This window comes from Manacus candei, unplaced genomic scaffold, assembly GCF_025592945.1.
Source record: "Manacus candei isolate 608988 ecotype Guabito, Panama unplaced genomic scaffold, ASM2559294v1 h1tg000008l, whole genome shotgun sequence".
Lineage (NCBI taxonomy): Eukaryota > Metazoa > Chordata > Aves > Passeriformes > Pipridae > Manacus > Manacus candei.
In genome coordinates this window covers 8095533-8109587 of record NW_026138056.1, presented here as the reverse complement: position 1 = coordinate 8109587, position 14055 = coordinate 8095533, and positions in this window count along the sequence as shown.

Below are 14055 nucleotides of genomic sequence, written 5' to 3'. Positions count from 1 at the left end.
TTGCTGGGTCATGTCCAACCACTCATCCATCAGAACCCCTAAGTCCTTATTGGCAGGGCTGCTCTCAGTCTGTTCGTTCTCCAGCCTGTGTTGATACTGGGTATTGCCCCGACGCAGGTGCAGCACCTTGTACTTCCTCTTGTCAAACCTCGTGAGATTCCCACTTCTCCAGTTTGTCCAGGTCCCTTTGGATGGCATCTCATCCTTCAAGTGTACCTGTATCTCTCTTGTACCATTGAGCCCAGAACTGAACACTGTGCTACTGGCTTCACACAAGTGTTTTTGCAGTACTAGACCAACATATGCAAATATGACAAGTTTTCTCCCTATGATTTCTGACTTTCCTATTGTGAATGCCACTTGCAATTTTCTAGTTTACCTTACTGTCTTACCCTTTTACACAGTCATTTAGCATTTGGGCCAAGCTACCATAACAAGTTCTAATTGACACTGTGCACCTCACAGTATCTGTCACCAAGGGTTTGGTTTTGTTTTTTTTTTAAGATAAATCTCTCTCCTTGCATTAAGCAGAACACAGAGAATTTTCCATTACAGTTTTCTCTAGCAAAACAGTGAGAGGTTTGTTATCTTTGCTGTTGCTCTTAAGCGCAGTGACATTTTACAGAAAACTGTGCTGTGCATAAGAACATCAGGGAGAGATCAGGGTCTTCTCTAAAAACCCACAAAAAACCAAACCAAACACAAACCAAACAACCAACAAAAAAACCAAACCCAAAACCAACCAAGCAAAAACAACTCCCCCCCAAAAAACAAACAAAACTAACAAAAACCTCACACACAGTAAAAAGAATAGCTGAGAAAACAAAAACAATCAGATACTGTGTAATAGCTAATTGAAATGCTGCTTCATTTTACAATTCTCTGATGAGGTGCACTATAACACAGTGACTGAAATAACTTCACGTAATGGGACTACCTCTATTAATCTACTTATAAGGAAGCTGTTCATTAATTAGGGTGGACAGAGCAATCACAGGGTTGCTGAACAAAAGCAATACCAATTCATGTTGTTGACAAGTATCTAATTAGGAATTAATGGTAGAAAACTGTCCAAATATATAAGCTCCATCTATCAGAGAAGCATATGGCACAGGTGTACATAATGAGAGACTAGCACATCCATCTTCAAAATAGATTCAGGAATCTGTTTAAAAAGCATTAACCCTTCATTACACAACTAGTTCAAAGCAGGTTCCTTGTAAAACTATCTCACTGCTGCTATTGTGAGTCCTTTGTAAACATCCAGATTTTTAGTTACTTGAAGATTAACATCCCCACACCCACCAAAGAATTAAAAAAACCCAAACAAATAAACAAAGCACAACCCAGCAACCACAACCCAAACCAAACAAAAGCACAAAGCCCACCCAAACACATCAACCCATATTACCCAGGAGCTGATGAGCAGTTTGACCAAAGCCTGTCTGGAAAGATTTTTAGAACTTCCCAGTGTTTCTCTGTGCAATAAAGACAACATAGTCCAACCCAAGTTATTTAGGAGACATCGTTCCACCTCAGGACAGCATGTAATGAAAAAATTATTTATTCGAGGCTAACATAGCTAGTTGTGCATGTGCTGAAATGTCTGGATTTATTTGGGTTTGGTTTTGTTTAAACTTTGAGAAAGTTGAATATCTGACAGTGGTGTTTTCTGTCATCCGTCTCAAGCAGGGCACAACAAATATTTCACAAACAATTTATTCATCTGGAAATGTTGATGCACTTAAAAGATTGCAAGACCAAGGGCTTGATAAGCAAGCATATTGCAGTGCATATCTTACCTCCTCAACAATTTTTTATTTTTTAATAATAAACAACATTTATTAATCCCATATCTCCTCACACACCATGTGAAACTAAGTAATTAGTGCAACATCTTTCATAAGCTATGTTAATAAACCCCAGTATCTCTGTGCACGCTTTGGGAGAAATTCAATAAACAAAGGGACTAAGACTTACAAAGAACATTTGAGAAATTCATGTCTGAGGCAATTTGTCTTCCCTCTCAAAAACCCTTAAATATGTCTTTTGTTCGTGATATCCTAGAGAAGGAGGAAGACCTGACCTGACCTCTTTGTATGTCTGTGTTCTGGGAGTGTCACTGGGTCAAACTGCTCACCGTTGGGGACCAGAAATGTATACTTATTCCTCTGAGTTATGTTAGGCTTCTCAAAACAGACCTTTGGACTAGGCAATGTTTTCTGGCTGTATTTTACATGCAAATGTTTGGATGTTCTGGCCCAGAAGTTTTCTTCAGTTCGGTGCTCTAGTTTTCTAGGTTGAACAAGAAAGGGTTTGTTTCTTTTTTTTAGACTATCTAGTAGATATCTGTCTTCTGATCCTCAGCTTTCCAGAATGTATTTCTGCTAGTACAATAGACTCTTTCAACAGGTAGAAGCAGCCTCCACCATAATGGAAGGCCAGTGCCCAGGCCAGACCCTGAAAGTGCCAGGCAGGTAGCCCACACTCTTGCTTTGGCGGCACAGACAGACTCCAGCTCCATACCACACAGCACACAGCTGCAGTAGCACTCACTTGGTTATTCCTGAACCCTTAGCTGAGGTGCTGGCTCTTCCTCTATCTGAAGGAAAAAGCTGGCAAGCCAGTGTCTTGGTTTCAGCTGAAGTAAAGGTAATTTTCTTCTTTGTATCTGGTGCAGTGCTGTGTTATGGATTTAGTATAAGAATAATGTTAATAGCACACTGCTGTTTTAGTTGTTGCTAGGTAGTACTTCCTCTGAATCAAGGTATTTTCAGTTTCCCACGTTCAGCCAAGACACCAGGAGGGAGCATGATCTGGACAAGTGACCTGAAATGGCCAAAGGGATATTCCATACCATAGAATGTCATTCTCACTATATAAACCATGGGAAATTAGTTGGGAGCCACAGATAGCTGCTCAGGGACAGGCTGGGCATCGGTCAATGGGTGGTGAGCAATCATATTGTGCATCACTTTTTTCTCTTGTGTTTTTTTCCCTCTCTCATTTTCCTCACAATTATTATCATTATCAGTATTATCACAACCCACAAGGAGTGCCTTTACTTTCCAATTCTCCTCTTCACTGAGGAGGAGGGGAAGAGATTGTGTGGTACTTGACTGATAGCTGGGTTTAAACCATGACAGCTGGATAACTTCTCTGCACCTAGAGGCCAAACCACTCTGCAGTTAGCTGAGTACCACTTACACTGTAACTGAAATGCAGATTTTACAGCTTTTTACCTTGCTTGTTTGCAGAAACATGTAATAGGAAGACGCTCAGCATTCCTACCCTGTTGATTACAAATTTTTAAATCAAGGCCAGTAAGTTAGTCCACCTTTCCATGTTTTGCACATCTTTTGCAGGCTACAGAATGTGGTGACCTCCTGTCCTGGCACTGCAATACTTGGTTGAGAGAGAACCAGTACAGACTTGTCTCCTGCTATTTGAAGTTAAGCAGAGAAAGAAAGCTGTATTTTTCTTACTGCTGTAGCCCACACTGCTTCATCCTTGAAATTAAAGGTGGAGGATGAAGCAGAGGGAAAACAGATAGACCACCACTGTGAATGTTGTCTCACCAATTTACTTTTTGTATTAAATGTGAACATTTCCCTCTGTTTAAGTACCATACAGCTTTACTTCATTATTTGCAGCCAACTATGATGCTAGAAGATAATGATTCCTTACTGTAAATTAGATCCTATTGTACGAGTTGTTTCAGATTGGCATCTCGACATTGAGACAATGTTATATTTTTAGAAGTAGACAGGAAATTTGGTCTTTTACTTTGGAAACTGTAAGCAAAATTTTGCTTTTTCAAAATGCAGACATTCACGAATGTCTAAACCAACCAATTTCCCCATGGACGTGCATCATTTATCAAATAACCTGGAGAATTTGATCCTGCAATCCCTGTCACACAACAGTCCCATTGAGGCCAGTAAGGTCATTCTCAGAGCTACAGGATCAGGCCTTTGTGTTTGCTAGCAAAAAAAGCAAGCAAACAACTATTTTGCAGACTATACTGAATCCACTCTTTTGAAATATCCTGAGTTTTAAACAGTGACCTTCGGATAAGCCCTCACTGCTGATCTGTCCTGACAATTTGGCAATAACCTCCAATCTCAACATTTCAGAATTGGAAGTAGAGATTGAGAAGATGATCTGTCTCTCTACAGTATGAGAGTACGGTATATTTATCTCAGAGAAGCAGCTCATCTTTAGAAAAAAGCACATCTAGGAACAGCTAAAAAAGGGGTAGAGAAATAAGAAAAAAAAAGGAGATGACATTGAAAGGTGATGGACAACACAAGAAAGAAAGCATGAGCTGCAATCAGATACAAGAGCAGCCGTGCTGCCTCAATTGTTTATTGTTGTGTACATGCCAAGGACAGGGGTGAAAGCAGAAAAGTACATGGTTATCTGTTCCTGTGACTAAGCAGTCTGACACCACACTGGCAATTGCTATTATCAGGAGCATTGGTAATCAAGCAAATTTTTATGTGCATGCATGTTCTGATGTAATCCCCTGCATCTATTTATACTGGAGTACTTGCATAAATTACATTGGTTTGTAATACAAATAGAATTTGGGATAATTATTTTCTTTCCCATTAAATCTTTAAGTACTTCTGAAAATGCTAACAGGGAATTGCATCATTAACAACTATCAAGGCAGCTTATATTTTACTGAATTAACATCTCCAGATGACACAGCACTGGTCTTGAACAAAGACCAGTAAGGTAAACATGGCTAGATTTACAGAGCTTCCTTCAGAGAAAAGGTAAGTCAATTTTCCATACAGGCAATGAAGACATAAGGGCATTTCAAGAGTACTCCAGAGTCCTTCAGTCACTGCCTGTGGAGCACATCTTCTGAAAGGCCCTAGAGGTCATGAAGGACAGCAAGCTGAATGCGAGCCAGCAGCATGCCCTGACAGCGTGGAAGGTTATATAGCAATCCTGTATTATCAGAGGCACAGTCAGCAGATCAAGAGAGGGGATGGTCCCTCTTGGATAAGTATTTTCTTATATTGTGTTTAGAATATTGTGCACAGATTTTGGGTCCCCCAACACAGGAAAGACATTGTTAAACTGAATGAGCTCAGCAGAGGACCACTAGGTTAGTCAGAGCTAAAACACCTGCCCTCTGAAGACAGGTTGAAGGACCAAGGCTTGTTCAACCTGAAGAAAAGACCGCTCCAAGCACATCTAACAGCAGAATCTCAGTACCTATGAGGTTACCCAGTAAATAGAGGCATGCTTACCACAGCAGTGCACAGAGAAAAGACACTGGGCAAAAAGAGAATGAGAGAAACAGACAGGATGCAAAGAGAAACTTTTCATCCTGAGAACAGCTGTACACTGATTCAGATTGGCAAGGGAGGTTGTGCAGGATATATCTTGAGGTTTTTAAGACCAGAAATACCAGAGTAATATGATCTGATCACACAGCTGACTCTGCTTGAGAAGAAGGCTAGACCAGAGATCTTGCTGAAGTCCCTCCCAACCTCTATTATTCCATCCTACAATCCACTTTGTCTGCAGTCCCTGCTCCCAATGCAGTCTTTTGCTGTACATGTCCATGAATCAGAAACCAACCTTGAAAGACAGCTGTACTCCAGCATATCATCCTCACAGCAGCTCCACTTCCATGCAGTTGTCCCACTGCTTACTCATCTGAGGTCTGCTCAAGCTGGTAGCTCATCTTCCTTTGGGTGCACAACCAGGTCTCTAGCCTGGTAACAGGGGCAGCATGTTGAAGCTCAGAGCTGTGGATCTCAGAAGAGAAGGGGCTTAGGTCCAGGTCTCCTGCTTCCCAGAGAAGAGAAGGACAGAAATAGCAGCAACACCACTGACTGCTGTAGTGCTGGGTATGAGCTGGACATAAAGCTACCTGTTTCTCCAGCAAAACTTAGAGACTGACTGAACTTCAGGTCTGCCTCAAAAGCAAACTGGCTACTAATGAACAAGAATATCCAAGCCTGGAGTACAAGCTTTCTTCAACAGCTGAAGGGAAGGCTCTGTTGGATTTGAGGGGTCACCACTGTTAAATGGCACCATGCATGGGCAGAGAGAAGAGCTTTCTTGGCTGTGGAAGACAAGATTTCACCTAAAATGGACTCATGCCCCTTTGTGGGCAATCCATAGCTTTCAGTGATTTGGGCTGGGGGAGTTGTCAAAATTTAGTGCTTATGGCACAGCAGAGCTTTCAGAAGAAAGAAAAATCTCATACTTATATTTAGTAAGTGAGCAATAAAGCAAAATGGCATAGCAAATGCTGACGGTAGTGGTGAGGCTGTGGGGGTGGGAGGGAGGCGTGAAAACTGGCAAGAGCTTCAGAAGAGCGAGTTTTGGTATTTCAATTTAAGAGGTAAAGACTAGATGCTCTACAGCAGGTACTGAAATTCCAGTGCTGTAAAAATTTAAACATCATCTGAGCTTTCTCCCATCTCCCACCCCTCTGTCTTGTTTAAAAAATATTTACAAGGGGGTGAAAGGCAACCTTTAGATGTGTGACCATAGCTGTGTGCTGATGGTTTCTATAAATAGGGGTTTGCTGAAGCACTAAACTATGTTTTGCTGCAGTATGGCATTATGGCTTCTGCTCAGTAAAAGCTGTTCCCATTCTCATTTCAGACCCCTGCTAGTGTTGGCATCTGGCTCTCAACTACACGACTTTTTTGCCCTCCATCATCAGAACAGAGGAAATTCCAGCTTTGTCTTCAAAGAACAAAATTTGGTTTTATAGCTCAGACCTACCTAATGAACAACACAAAACTCATTTGAAAAGTCTGATGATTCCAGACTATATTTTGGGCAATAAAAATGATTTTGTGCTTAGTCATCATTCATTTTGTGTTTTTGTCTGGGTCTGTTCAGAGTTCTCTGGTGCATAATTTAGACAGCATAAACAATTTGCATTTTATTTCCCCTCCTGCCTTTTCACAACTTACTCTCCCCTTTTTCAACAGTCCTGACACCTGTAGGTGTGTCATAGGCCTGTTTGAAACCCAATTGCTGTGGGGTACTAGCATGAATAAATTTATATGCACGGCTCTTCAGTGATGGCAGGAAGCTTGCAAAAAGTGTGGGGTTTTTATTCCCACAAAATCATATACCTTTTACGCCTTGTCCATACTATGGAGAGGCAAGTCCAGTTCACACTACAAAGAGAGAAACTTGGTTAACCTAAATGTAAGAAAGGGATATGTCCTGGAATAATAATTTTTATTTTATACCAGTAAGCTCAAAACAAAATGGCTAAAACTTCTAAAAAGGTCTGTAGCTACAATTATACATAGAATCAGTAGCCAGGAAATATTTTGCCTCCTTACATCATCATCTTCCTCCATTGAGAAAACAAATGAAGTCAATAAAACATGCAAGCGTAAGACTTTCAAAAAACTCCATTTTCGTCCTCCAGTTCTTCTCTTCCCCTTTACCATTACTAACTACTCTCTTTTTCCCTTGTATTTTTCTCCTTTTAAAAGCGGATAACTTGTTTATGTACTTAGCTTTATTTTGTCTGTACAAAGAAAAAAAAAACAAAACCAAACAATTTTTTTCATGCATTTTGTTCATGAACTCCTTCAATTCACACATTGTGGGTTCACAAGGCCTAAGGTGATCACCATGCAGATTAGTTCAGACTAAATAGTATTGTGTGGTTCTGGATGTGCCCACCCATGAAATAACCTCATGCCTGACCTAGCAGCAAAAATTACGTCCAAATTCTATTTGTCTAAAGGCCTTCCTGCTTTGGCATCTATGCCGACTTGCTTTGGCAGTTTGGGGAACAGCCAAGAGGGAGATCAGTTTGAGTGGTTTTTTTTTAAATCATCTTCCCAAAAGCATCTGTTTCAAACATGCCTGGAAAGAAACTGTTGGGCTAGATGAACCTCTGGTCTGACTCAGTGTGGCTGTTCTGCATCCTTTGAGGGCAAAGGTTCTGTCACATTTAAAGGAATTGCAGCTAAATAGTTCATTCCAAAGAGTGCTGAGATACATGTTTGAATCAAAATACAACACATGTTGTGAAAGACAAGGCGTTGGAAAACCTGCTCAAGAACTGATAAATATGTTGTGGATAGACATGTTCAAGAAGCAACAAAAACAAACAGAAAGCAGTTGTAAGCAAGTGGTGGAGATTTGTTAATCCAAAAGTTTCAGATTCAATCACTGAGAGCAGGTTTATTATTTAGTCTTTAACATTCCCTTCCTTCCAGTTTTTTTTAAATAAAAACCTCTTCTAATAAGCAACACAATTTTGAAAATAAAAACAAAGTTTTAAATATACCTGTATCTTTCAGATTTGTTCATGCTATTTTAATCTAGTAGCAAAGATTTAGAGAAAAAAATATCATCTGAAAGAAGAGGAAATCATGAAAACAAACCCCAAAAGAGAAACAGCTATACTAATTCAACCTTGGAATAAGATGTTTTTTCTTAGCTGTGAGAATAATTAGACATTGAAAGAGCTTATCTGGTAGGTGGTAGACTCAACAGAGACTGGAGCTTTTAAAGATCAAATATTTAAAGAGAAAACTCAATCTAATGTAGGAAAGAAAAAACCCTGAGATTCATAATATAAAAAAACCCCAACAAAGAGTAGATGACCAGAATAGTCTCTTATGACCATCTCTACATATAGATAACACTATATATTTCCTCCTCCAGTAACCATACAGGGGACAGTTTCAGACACTTTGGAGGCAGCAGCAAAAAGAGGCTCTCCTTTCTCCCAAGCTTTGGATCATGCTGTCAGACAGGAGCTCTCAGCCTCCATAAACCTCCAGACCGATCTACACTTGCTTCAGGCACCCATGTATAGGGGGCAGAAAAGGCTGCTCACCCAATTTCTGCCACTGGGTGGACATACAACAGAACTTTCATGTGGCACCTTCCTCTCCCAAGAAAACTAGCTGGCTGAAGGCTGGATTGGGCACTGTAGTCTCTAACTGAAGGGTATGTTGTGTTTTGTTTTGGTTTTTGTTGTTGTTTTGTTGGGTTTTTTTTAAGCAGACTCCAGCACAATTCTCCCTCTCACACAAACTGCATATGACATTTCACCAACTTCCCTGCTGTTTTGGGAGTCCTGAGCATTGGGAACAGTCACTCTTGCTCTCTGCCTGCAAGTTTGTTTTGCAGGGACCAAACTGTATCAGGCTAATGGAAGATCCACTGGGCATAGGTTAGGTCATCTGAGGGAAACTGGATAGCTTAAAGCTCAGAAGCAGTCAGGCAAGCCAACGATAGGTTTTTGTAATTTAAGACCTGAAAAGCCTTTTTAAGCTGCAGGTTTGCTTTTCACTGTAGCTTCCCTACAAAGCACGAGCAGAAAAACAGCAGCAAAGCACAGTGCTATTCTTATGAATCATTCCCCTGTTCTGCTGCATCTCTATTTGTGTTTAATGTATGACATTAAGGGCTTTACAGAGTGTCTAGAATCACAGAGCAAATGACAATAATGTCTTATCAAATAGTCTCCCAAGTATATAAATAACACTTCATACAAGTCTTCCCATAGCATACATTTACATAACTTTTTTTAAAGCCCACAAAAATTTACCTGCCTCACACTGTTCTTCAAAACAATAAAAATCTATTCAAGACTCTTGAATGACTGTGTAAAAGATTAACATGCTGTGAAGCAACTGTTCTCTTAGAGCTACTGGGGACCTAAAGATATTTTTATCCTTTTAGAGCTGTGGATTTTTTTCTTGTTTCTTGGAGAAGGGCCACTGTCAAGTACAGGTTTTGCTTTCATCACAGATGCGGTCAGCAGTCAACCCAAGCTCCACTTTCTTTTCAAACTCTATCCCTCAGCATATGCCCCCAAGCAAGCACAGAGTTTGGGAAAGCTTGTGTGGCTGTCAGGGAGCACAACTGATGCACCTTTCATTTCAGTAAGGGCTGACTAGATACAGCAAAACACTTGTGTCAGTGGTGACAGAAAGCTCTCTAAAACTGAAGCTGGTTATCTTCCTCCAGTTCTAACAAGTGTTAAAGGATAATTCTAATTTAACCATCTTTGACACTGGAACATCTTATTGCCTCAAAGTTCAGGTTTACATCTGCCTCACTTTTTGTGGTTCTTCTAGGCCATATCGCTGCTGGAGGACTGGCCAGTCTTTCCACAGCAAGATGAAGTCCAGTACAAGTCAGATCATGTCACTGTTTTGGCCTCAGCAATCTCACACCAGAGTTCTTGGACACTGTCCTTGGCAAGAAGCCCACAAAGAAGTTCCCATAACAAAACATCTAGATATGTGAGGTGGCGAAGAGGGGTGTTGTTTGCCATGTCAGCCAAACTCCCTCCTCTGGGAAGCTGCTGCTCTCTTATTCAAAATTTTAAAGAGCCAGGTGTCAATAAATTTGATCTCATACCCTCCAAGGACTAGACAACTCTTCATAGTAAAACTATAACATGCTTTTGCCCAACACTTTGTTTTAAGCATCCAGTTATCAAACTCAATGATCACCACAAACTTAAAAAAAAAAATAAATCACAGACCTTGCAGTACTTTGTCCAATTTGACCCCAAGTCCACATACTCACACAGCAGCCCTACAGATGCAAACCACTCTTTGTCTTCCCTTCAAAGCAAGAAGCACCATGGCTGCCCAAGGAATAAAATTTCCCCTAAGCTCTTACTTAAGAGAAGAAGCAGAAAAAAACCCCATCAAGTCACCTGGCAGATGTTAGTGATGTGCTCTGCTGCACCAGTAAGTCATGTTTTGCTGCCAGCCATACAGCAAGAGTGGGGCAGCTCCAGCAGATCAGGGCCCACTAGTTTGTATTGTGCCTACCTCCACCCCTTCATATCCCTTGATGGCATGGAGAATATGGGAAAGTTTTAGTCACCTCTAGTCTCCTGCAGTTAAGTTTCAGTTTTTAGGTAAGTGATACCCAGAAGACAGGTACTAATCAGTTTTTACCCAGAATACATGAACTAAGAATAGACTCACCAGCAATTTGGATACATCTTCTTCTAACTAACTTCTTTCTAATGATCCATAGCAGCTAGAACTTGCACACTTATGTAGTTTCCCCAAGAAATATATTCAGCTATTTTACAACTCTCAGCATTGGTCTGTCACTGAAAAACATGGAGTATAAAACAATTCTTGCTGGGCTTTCATTTTTATGTAATATAAACATTCCCACTTTCCTAAACCTGGAGGGATTTCTATTTAATGAATATGGTCATTGAAAATTTGGTGCAAGTCAAGCTAAAAAGTTCTCTTTGGCTTCTAATTTAGGTATTTGCTCAGTTGCTTTTCATCACCTCAGAAACTGGCCCAGAGTCTAGATAAAGTTTCAGTTTAATCTTTTTTACTACTGTAACCAGTAATGTGATATTAGTGGTTCATCAGGGGATGGTTTCATTTGGTGCATCTTTCTTCCATCCTCAAAGGGCTCCTACTGAGAATTGTCCCACTTGCTGCTATGAATTGGGTCCTTTCATTATTCCTGTGGTGATTTTTGAATGGCCACAGCCTGGTTCTCTGAATGGTCTTGAACTGGTCAGGAGTTTTCATTCCTCTTTTTGTCACCTTCCTGAAATCACCAGGGCTCTGCCACCACTGCACAGCCTCCTCAGAGTAACTCCCATTAAAACTCTGCAGCTTATTGTGAACTTGGTAAATCAGAAGCATTAGGTCAAAGATTAGAACAGACATAGAATTTCAAACAGTGATGTTAACCTCAAAAGTTAGAGACTGCCCTTTCCAGGCCATCTGAGTCACTTCCAATAGCTGTGACAGCCACATCTCTCTGCCACTTTGAAGGGAAAAGCAGAGAGGCAACACTCTTAACACACAAGTGCGCAGTTTTTACGCCCTCTTCTCTGGCTGACCACTAATCTCCCAGCCAGATGCGCCCACTAACATTTGCAGTTTACTGAATATCTATCTGTTAAAGGGAGATGCTGAAAGTCCTGAAAATAACACGTCAGCCAGAATTTTCACTTCTAACCCTACTGCCTCTTTCAGATACCAATCTCTGTTGGATGAAGACTTCTGTTTTGCAAGAGTTTGTGAGAATTTCTGACAACCTTCCAAGATCAAGGATTAAAGTAAGCAAATTGGAGTCCTCTTGTACAAGTCATTCAAGCCAGAACATAAGAAATAATTAGTAATTAAGAGTTGCAATACAAGTTTTTCTGCAGTGATCCAAGTTAGCAAGGTTAGGAAGAGAAACAAAATGCACAATCAGCTATTTCCCACTAGACTAAATCACAATAACTCTCTCCAGGTAGTTGTGTAACTCACTCCACATAAGTTGGGTCCAGAAAAAGCTACTTTCCCTCATACATATCTAGAGTCAAGTGCTTGAGCCAACAGTAGGTGTAGATGTGGCAAAGACATTTTCTAATCACAAATCAAATTTGAATGCTAGTACATATTCTCATTTAACACATGAAGTCACTCAACACCCTTGCAAATACATTTCCTAGGTTTGCTCTATCTTTTAATTAGCACTAGCTGATGAAGAATCTTCAAAAAAGCTTTTTCTATAAATGTTTTATCTCACTTCAAATTCAGATCCCACAACTTGTGGTCTACTTATTGGCTTATACAAACAAAACAGAGTAATTAAAGCCTAGGCTAATAGCATTTCATATTTATTCCTATACCAAATTCTTACACTGACTTCTAAAACACATCTACTAAACAGTTCAGACCATTGCATGACTACGGATTGGATAGTCTTGATTTATCATACAAATAGCCAAGATGTTCAGACACTCAGCAAGTCTGGGCCCAGAGCCTAATATTAATAATCTTTTAGCTTATGCCAAATGAGCCATATCTTCTCTACAAAAATATTTTCCTGTAAACCAGTCACAGGAAAGAGCCAACACAGCCAACTAGGGACTCAACATCATCAGATGGGGTATTATTTGCTTGAAAGTTTAACAAAGAGTCTACAAATCCAATGTGAAGATGTCCAACTGTGTCTGCAGTCATGGGGACTAGTTAATCCTTGGTAAAAATCCAACTGGAAAAATTTGTAAGGCCTGTGCAATAAGGATTGGAATGGGCTGCCCAGGAAAGTGGTCGATTCCCCATCCCTGGAGGTTTTTAAGATGAGACTGGATGTGGCACTTAGTGCCATGGTCTAGTAACTGCAGCAGTACTGGATCAAGGGTTGGACTTGATGATCTCAGAGGTCCCTTCCAACCCAGTTGATTCTATGATTCTATGATCTAAACTCCACTTCTGACTGGATCTTCATATTCATTGTTTCCATTGGCAAGATCTTCCAAATATCTGCCTGCTGTTGTATTTGCAACACCATCTTCAGTGTGTTTGCTTTGCTCTGGGTGCACAGCCACCAGTCCCTGTACAGTTCCCTCTACTCCTCCACTCTCCCTGTTCCTTGTCCCACTTACTTGCTGCTTAAAGCTAAGATGGGAAAGGTGCATCACCAACCTATTCGCTTAGGAAGTTCCTTAACTATTCTTCTGTGATACAACTCAAGCCTCAATCTTCTCCCCTTCCTCCTTTCTGGCCCTACACCAACCCCTGATTCTTTCTTTCTGCTCTCAGCTCTTTTCCACTGCTTATTGCACTTCAGATCTGCTCCTTACTGCTCACATCCCCCCTGCAACCCACTGGATTTTAGCAACTTCATCCCAGCTGAGCATTAGCTAAATATAGTGAGGTTGGGGAGGAAAGCCAAAAAACAAACCACAAATCAATCTCTGTTCTGTAGACAGTCACAACAGGTCCTCAGCCGCAAAGTTCTTAAGATGCATGTAGTCATGTACACAATTGATGAGTGTGTAGAGAGTGGAAGGGGAGATACAGTGGCTATTGCTGCCTGCAGGCAGAATATTCCAAGGATTCAGGATGTGTTCATAAATTAACAAATATCCTGGGATATATAAATTGATTTTTTTCTCCCTCAGGTGTTTAGCAAACCCTGGCAAAAGCAAAACCCTTGCTTTACTTTTGAAGGCCACAAGCTGACAGATTTTAAATCCCTGCATCAAGTCACAAGCACAGAATCATCTTAAAGAGATTGATAGCCCATCAATTAAAAAAA